Source organism: Sapajus apella, unplaced genomic scaffold (genome assembly GCF_009761245.1).
Source record: "Sapajus apella isolate SASKATOON/1434 unplaced genomic scaffold, GSC_monkey_1.0 scaffold150, whole genome shotgun sequence".
NCBI lineage: Eukaryota > Metazoa > Chordata > Mammalia > Primates > Cebidae > Sapajus > Sapajus apella.
Window position 1 is genome coordinate 989,841 of NW_022437090.1, and position 8,629 is coordinate 998,469.

General features: G+C 45.7%; 1 long non-coding RNA gene across 1 annotated transcript in view; it reads right to left on the reverse strand.

Annotated features, from left to right (window-relative positions):
• LOC116541310 overlaps nucleotides 1-8,210 on the reverse strand; it is a 48,247-nt gene extending 40,037 nt beyond the window's left edge. Inside the window, exons 1-3 of the long non-coding RNA XR_004264785.1 lie at nucleotides 7,090-8,210; nucleotides 6,198-6,303; nucleotides 4,608-4,709 (exon numbers count right to left, since the gene is read on the reverse strand). This is a non-coding gene — a long non-coding RNA (uncharacterized LOC116541310). The remainder of the gene's footprint in view (nucleotides 1-4,607; nucleotides 4,710-6,197; nucleotides 6,304-7,089) is intronic.
• Nucleotides 8,211-8,629: the final 419 nt, after the last annotated feature.

The window sequence follows — 8,629 nt, forward strand, 5'->3', positions numbered from 1 at the left end:
GGGGGAGGGAGACGCTGAAACTACTAGCTGTGTACATGTGTGCATGTGTGCATGTGCATATGCGTGTGTGTGGGGGGTCTCTATGTAGCCACCAGAGGCCTAGGCAAGGTAGGGGGAAGCCATGGGGGAGGGGGAATCCCTGGGGGAGGGAGAAAGTTACAACAAGGTGCTCTGGCAATGTCATTTAATTGATACGGAAGACCTGAACTTAGAAATCTTAGACATTATTTTACTTTGCAAAGGACTAAAACAATTTTCTTTCTCAAAAAAAAAAAAAAAAATCTATCTCCTATCTTCCTTTTCCAGAACCACAAAAGAGCTTTGGGAAGCTAGTCATCTTGCATCAACAACAACACAAGTTTGCCAAATGGCATTCCACCAGCTTTATACAACACTCTTTGATGAGGAGCAGGGCAGAGGCAGGAAGAAGGGACTCTCAGGTTTAAGCTCGGGTTCAGAACGTGGCAGGCTGTCACGCCTCTAATGGTGGCAGTGAGGAGAGGTTTGAGATATGAGATTTCCTGATCTAGAAACAGGAAACATCCAGGAATTCGGAGATTTTCATGTGACACTATTTGCTGAGAAAATAGAAAGCTTTCAGTGCCGTTGCTGGACCATTTGTATGTCTATTTCTAGCTGGCTTTTGAGGCTGCAGTCATCCACACAGAACCAGCCACATAAAGACAGATGAACGCCTACAGAGGCTCTCCCGCTCACCCCAGTCAATAAGTATTTAGTATCAGCCCTAGCTGACCACTCCTAAAACACTGCCTAGCATCACTCCGCTCCACAGAAGCATTCAATGTCTTCCCAATGCCCTACTAATCCCCACTGGGTGAAGCGTAAGCCATTGAGGCCACTGTTCAAGGCCTTCTACGGTCCCACTCCGCCTGCATTTCCAGCCTCTGCTGCTGCAGCTCCTGCAAAGCCTCCTCTAGGCCAGCTCACCTGGCCTGCTGACTCTCACACTTTCCCCGTCTCTGCCTATCCAGTCTCGCCGGTCCTCAAACCGCCAAACCTTTATCACCAACCCAGCTGGAGGACATGCATTTCCCTTAAACACCCAGGTGTCTTTTGCTGACAGTAGAAATGCCATCTGTACCTTTTTAGTTCTTGCAGCTCATCTTCCAAGCCCAACTGTGAGCTCTTTGAGTGCAGGAATTTTTATGATGTGATATTGAATCCGCTCCCCATTAATACATGCCTTCTGTATATCAACAAGAATTAGGTGCCCAATGCATGCATGTGAAATTGATGGACTTCAGTGTGCCTGGCACTGTGCTCAGTTGCATAGAAATAAGAAAGAATGTAAGTTTCTTCCCTCCAGCAGTTCCCAGTTTTCCTGGACAGGTGGGGTGGAGTACCAGCAGAGAACAGCACGAGGTGCATTCTGCAGTGCAAACTGCAAATCTGGAAATAACCATTGTCCAGACATAGCATCCAGAAAAATGCTGTAAGCTTACAAAACGAAAAGGCCAACTTTTAGTTAGGCATAAGGGTTGGTTGTACTTCAGATGGCCTTGAGGAATAATCATTATATTTTGTATTTGTCTATTTTATAATTTTCAAAGCTCCTTCATTTACATTAACTGAATGAATTCTCACACCACCATTGTTAGCTATTATTATGCCTATTATTTTTCTGTTTTCATAGAGATAGGGTCTCACTATGTTGTCCAGGCTGATTTCAAACTTCTGGCCTCAAGTGATCCTCCTGCCTTGGCCTCCCAGAGTGCTGGGATTACAGGTATGAGCCACTGCACCTGGCCACTACACCCATTTTAAAGAATAAGAATTCAAGGCTGGGTGCTGCGGCCCATGCCTGTAATCGCAACATTTTGGGAGGCCGAGGCAGGAGAATTGCTGAGGTCAGGAGGCTGAGACCAGCCTGGGCAACATAGTGAGACCCCATCTCTACAAAAAGACCCTGGTAGCAGGCGTGGTTTGGCTAAAGTCACATGACAAGGTGGGGGCTAAGCCAGGACTCAACCACTGGTCTTTAGAGTTCAGGTTCACTACTTTCTACTTCTATCATTCTTTGCCTTTAAACTAGAATTCTGGAGCAAGGTATTAAAGCAAAGGGAAAATACCGTTTAAAAAATATTAGGTAGGCTGCTGTGTATGGGATAGATTGAAGAAAGAGAAAGAGAGCGCGGAGAGGCATGCGCACGCTAGCAACTCTGACCAACTGTGATAGAGAGGAACTGGTTACATTTGGGAATACCTGAATACAAAGGATGAGGGAAAGAGCAAGAAGAAAGATGGCTCAGGTTACAAAAGAGAGAGGCTGGGGGAATGTCATCACGGCACCGAATGTGCAGATGGGGGTTTTTGCTAACAGGGATATCACAACGTCCTCGTCAGCATCCAGGTGAGATCTGAGCCAGAACATCTCGAAGGCACTGGAATTATGGTACCCAAGACCAAAGGGAGATGTGGGCTGGAGCCCCAAGGGGCCCCCGCAAAGAGTGGGGTTGTGAGAGCAAATGAGCCAACCTGCGAAACCTGTGACTAATAGAGGGACAAGATGAAGCGGGGTTGGCTCTCCAACGTGGAACATGCATCTGTTTCTGAAAGACGGAAGAGAAGGGTGTCGGACCCCTCCATGGCATTCAGATCAACTGCACCACCCTACAAAGCTTTTCAGGGACTGTGATCAGGCTTCTGAAGTGCCTGGGTGCTGGGACGCCTGGAGACCTGGACGCCTGGATGCCTTCTTATTCTGAGCATGGCAATTTTTAAGTTTCTTTGATCTTAACATTCAAGGTTCAGGATACAGCTTCTAGTGTTGATGCGACTCTTAAGATGTAGTCATGGGACCTGCATGGGGCTTCCCAGGACATTGTCACATGGCAACGCTGGGGCACATTGTCACCTTAGTGTTGGGGATCCCAACTCCTGGGTTTGGGGCTGAGGGTGGAAGGGACGCCCCGTGCACATTATTCACCCACATGCCACAGTGAACTTCAGTTTCCTTCCTGGAATTCTATCCACTTTATGTGATGAGCACAGTTTCATTATCCCCGTTATGGGGTGAACCGTACACCCCTCCCCCAAATTCCTCCGCTGAAGTCTTAACCCCACCTCAGAGTGTGACCATATTTGGAGGTAGGGGCTTTAAAGAGGTGATTTAGGGTAAATGAAGTCACTAGGGTGGCCCTAATCCCATAGGCCCAGTGCTCTTAAAAGAAGAGGAGATGAAGGCACAGATGCACACAGAGACAGCCACGTGAGGACACAGGGAGAAGACGGCCACCTCCAAGGCCAGGAGTGAGGCTGCAGGAGAAATCAACTTTGCTGACACTTGATCTCAGAATTCCAGCCTCGAGAACTATGAGAAAATGCATTCCCATTGCTGAAGCCACCCAGTCAGTGGCACTTGGTTGCGACAGCCCCAGCAGACTAACACACCCCCTAATCCTGCTAGTCACCTGCGCTAAAGCCCAGCGACCACCCTCCTGCCCACTCAGAACCTGCCATTTGTCCTCGACATCTTAACACATCATTCAAAACGTAAGATAAACATCCCTTGAACATCGTTCTCCTCTCTTGAATTTCACTCTCCTCACTTGAACTTCTCTTTCACTTCCAGTCTGATCCACAATTAGCACCATATCATGCACTCCCTCATTCTCAAATGGTCTGAGTCACTATAGCAAATGATGTGTTGGTCACCATGCATTGATCTAACTTGTCCCCTGGGCCAGCTTCTTGAGGGTAAGGATCTTTCTTTTTTTTTTTTTTTTTTTTTTTTTGGTTTAGACGGAGTCTCGCTCTTGTTGCCCAGGCTGAAGTGCAATGGCACGATCTTGGTTCACCGCAACCTCTGCCACCCAGGTTCAAGTGATTCTCCTGCCTCATCCTCCTGAGTAACTGGGATTACAGGCATCCGCCACTACACCCAGCTAATTTTTTTATACTTTTAGAGACGGGGTTTCACTATGTTGATCAGGCTGGTCTGGAACTTCTGACCTCAGGAGATCCACACAACTCGGCCTCCCAAAGTGCTGGGATTACACGTATGAGCCACCACACCTGGCCAGGATATCTTTCATTCTGACATCCCCTAGCCCAGCACTAGGCTGGATACTCTGGTAGTAAAACCTATACTTGCAAAGGCAATCACTGGCCATTCGACTGAAACTGTATTCACCCAACTCTGCCTTTAAACCTATCTCTTACTGATTACTAAAATGCCTTGCCCTCGATAGTTCAAAAGTCCATCTATTTTGATGCGAAGTTGTGAAGAAACATGTGTGTCTCTCTATCTTTAAAATCCACTGTGCTCTGACTTTAAAGTGTTTTAAACTATGAAGAGAGTTTGCCCTCATTGAGTAAGAAGCAGCTTTTCAAGTGGGACCCTGCTAACGTGGTTGCTAAGGAGACCAATTGGAGGTAGGCGCCGTAATTAATCAGTAAATCCCAAGCAGCTAAATACATGGTGGGGAGAGGCTCTTTACTCTGAGAGAGGAAAATTGGCAGGTGGGTAGAGGTGCGTGGAGCTCGATGTGGGGCCCAGCTGCAGCTGCCTCCTTCCCCGGTACTCCCTCTACTGAGATTTTCTGATGACAATTTTAAGAGCTTTCTCAATCTGCCTCAAAACTTACCTGTCAGTACAGATTGGATTCTAACATTTGCAGCCTCCCCGGTTGGGCTTCTATTGCAAAGAAGATGCCAAGCTGGTGTGTGCAGGAGTGAACTTCCATCACCTCCGAAGCAGAAGAAATAAGAATTGCATGTTATTTTATTTTATTTTATTGAGACAGGGCCTTACTCTGTCGCTTAGGCTGGAGTGCAGTGGCTCAATCACGCCTCACTGCAGCCTCAACCTCCCAGGCTCAAGCAATCCTCCCTCCTCAGCCTCCCAAGTAGCTGAGACTACAGGTGCTTAATTATACTTATTTAATGTATATAATGTATACTTAAATTACATTATAATATACCTGTAGTGCTTAATTATATTTATATAATGTAAAATTATATGTACAAAACTAATGTAAAAAACATTAATGTAAAAAACATTAAAATTAATGTAAAAAACATATTTATATAATGTAAAATTACTTATATTATGTAAGTATAAATTATAAGTATAAATACATTCACACTTATATAAATTTATACTTATATAAATATAATTTTATTTATATAAATTTATATACTTATATAAATAAGTATAAATAAAATTGTTTTACTTATATTACTTGTATAATTATAAATTATTTTATATATATTTACTTATATATTTACTTACATAATTATATAATTATAAATACATAAGTATAAATATAGTAATAAGTATAAATATAATAAGTACACATATATAATTATAAATATAAGTAATATACATATAAATAATTTAATTGTATCAAATATAATTTTTTATATTTTGTAGAGACAGGTTTTGCCATGTTGCTCACACTGGTCTTGAACTCCTGGGCTCAAGCAATCCTCCCACCTTGGCCTCCTAAAGTACCAGGATTACAGACATGACCCACCAAACCCAGCCAAGAATTTTATTAATTCCAAGTCCTTGCACACACACACACACACACACACACACACATACACACACACAAAGCAGTAGAAATAAGGGTGTGTGACCTTTCGTCTCCGACTGTTTTAATAACTATATCCTGCCAATCAGAAAAGCAGGGGGCAGCTTACTGCTCTGTGCCCACTTACCACAGCCAAGGGAAGCCCGTGGTTCTCAAGGTGGTGTCTCCGTGGCTGTGTGGCAAGGGGGAAGCCCTGAAGCCGTCACAAACACCACACAGTCTGCGCCCCTCCAAGTCTACCTGTGCTTTTCTGAGGGGCAAGTTTCCTCTACTCACCCACTCAACAGTGTTTTTGTTTTTTGGTTTTTTATAGATGGAGTTTTGCTCTTGTTGCCCAGGCTAGAGCGCAATGGCTCGATCTTGGCTCACCACAACCTCCACCTCCCAGATTCAAGCAATTCTCCTGCCTCAGTCTTCCGAGGAGCTGGGCTTACAGGCATGTGCCACCATGCCCAGCTAATTTTGTATTTTCAGTAGAGACAGAGTTTCTCCATGTTGGTCAGGCTGGTCTCGAACTCCCAACCTCAGGTGATCCGCCCACCTCAGCCTCCCAAAGTGCTGGGATTACAGGCGTGAGCCACCGCTCCCCATGCATCACAGAAGACCGCCTGCCACCACATGCAGCTTCATTCAACCCACCAAGAACATCCAGGTCATTGGGTTCAACTCCTCCATCTGGTGGATGAGGAAAGACAAGTCCAGAGAAGCTAACTGACTTCTCACTCTTGCTCTTCCTCTTCCTCAACTGCAAGGGAAGAAAAGCATTTAGCTGCCTGAACCTCCTGGGAATGACGAGGTGCTCAAATGCAGGTGTGTTGTTTCAGATAATTTTCACTGCATGTAACAGTAAATCCAAATAAATGGCTTAAATCACAGGGAGTTAAAGTTTCCAGTGCCTCCAATGAATGGCTTCTGCATAGCCACCCTCTATTATCCTGGGACTTTGTGGTTTCCACACGGCCTAGCTCTGGACAGCCTTGCAACTGGCCTTAGCCAACAAACGTAGCAAAAGCAATAGGCTGCCAGCTCTATACTTAGGTCTCAAGAGGTTCCATATGCTTGCAGTTGTTGTCTTGATTGTATTTGCTTATGCCGTCACCTCAGGCTTGCCATGAGATCATGCCAGGCTAATATGCCAGAGGGACATGAGAGACCCATGAAGGATAAGACATGTCCAAGAGAACCAAGGTCCCCAGCTGACACTCAGCCAACCCTCTGAGTCCAACTGCAGGTGCAGAAGAGACTCAGGCTGAGGCCAGAAGAACTGCCCCGCTGAGCCTAGCCAAAATTCCCAATCTAGTCCAAATACCCAATCTGTAGATTCATGAGTCAAATATGTGGTCTCTTATTTTAAACCTCTGGCTTTGGTGTGGCTTGTTATGCAGCAACAGGTGACTGAACCCTGATTAACATTTGAAATAAAGGTTTGGGTTTTTTAGGGGAAAAAAAGGGTTAAAGTTTGGAAGTCCAAGATTGATATGGCCACTCCATTCGTCCAAATTCTTCCATCTTTATGTTCCATCATATTTACCCATGGTTTCCATCCTCAAAGTTGTCTCATCTCATGATCCAAGATAGCTGCTAGAGCTCCAGCCATCACATTTGTGTCCCAGACAGGAAGGAGGGAAGGCAAAGAAGAGAGAGGGGCCTTTAGTGAGTTGACCCCCTTTAAAAGAGCTTTCCTGGAAGCCCCACCCAAGGGCCTGCAGCTTCATGCTCATTGGCAACCCTTGGCCAATGGGAAATGTAGTCTTTTAGCTAAGGGCATTGATGCCTAGAATAAAAGCAAGGGTACTGTTTAGTAAGGAAGAACAGGGGACTGGGGATTGGGTAGGCAGCCACCAGTATCTGCCACATCATGTATGAAATCAGGTTCCACGCCTGGGACCCCAAAGTACATCAGGATGCAAAAGTAACTCTGTGTCATACAGTGAACACGCTGGTTTCCCAAAGGGTCCATAGTGGTAGCTTTGCCCTGCAGTGTAAGGTTTGGGCAACAGAGGTCTAAGTGAGGCATCGTGAGTATGCTGGTCTCCTGAGCCCACCTGCGCTGAACACAGATGGAAGGGGAACTTCATTCTCAGAACCTGTTGCTCTTAACCTGGGCAAATGTTTGCTTTCTTTCTTTTTACCTATTTTCTTTTTATTGAAATGTAATTCCCATAACATTAAATGCACCGTTTTAAAGCATATAATTTGGTGGGTTTTAGTATTCTTGCTATGTTATGCAACCATCACCGCAATCTAATTCTAGAACATTTCCATTACCCCCAAAAGAAACCCTATACTATTTGCAGTCAGGCCAGATGCTTCTCCCTCAATCCTTCTCCACCCAGTCCCGGGTGAACAAGAGCGCTGGACTTACCATATGAGTGAGTGCTTGAGCTCCTTGGATGACACAAGTTCAAACCCTGGGATTCTGGAATCTTTTAGATCCTCTTGGGAAATCTAAGGACAGGGTCATGGTGCAATTCACCTAAGGTAAGGAAAGGTGGGGTCCCCAAGGATGCTAAAGTCTCGAGCCTGTGCCTTCAGCCTGGGAGCTCCCTTCCTGTAGTCCACCAGCCCCGGCAGCTGCAGGAGACAGGGAGGCTTGGCAGTAAGGGACAGGGAAGCTTCCAGAACTTCAGAGCCTCCAGGGCACTCGGTAGTGACACCCTAAGGTGCAGAAGCAGCTTTAAAAAGCTCTCTGTTGTGACACCAGATGCTGATATGAGATTTCTAGATCCAGGTGGTATTAATTAAAAAGGGGGCTGTGGGGGAGGTTGCAGCACGTTCATTAAGGGCCCTCGTGTGTTGCAGATTCAAACAGAATCTTCTTTTTCTACTCACAACCATCCTGGGTGGTATTGGACTCGTTTTCCAGAAGGAGGACCTGAGGTTCACAAAGAGATGTGTCTTGCTCTGACCGTAAAGCCGAATTTCAGACACTGCCATCTGAGCCTCGAGCCTCAGGGTTCTCCATTGCACCATGCTGTGGGCACCTGTGGAAATGCCTCCTGACCTGGCCCAGGACAGGTAGAGCCACCCCTTCAGTGGCCTAGTAAGGGGCAGTGACATGAGGTGGGGGC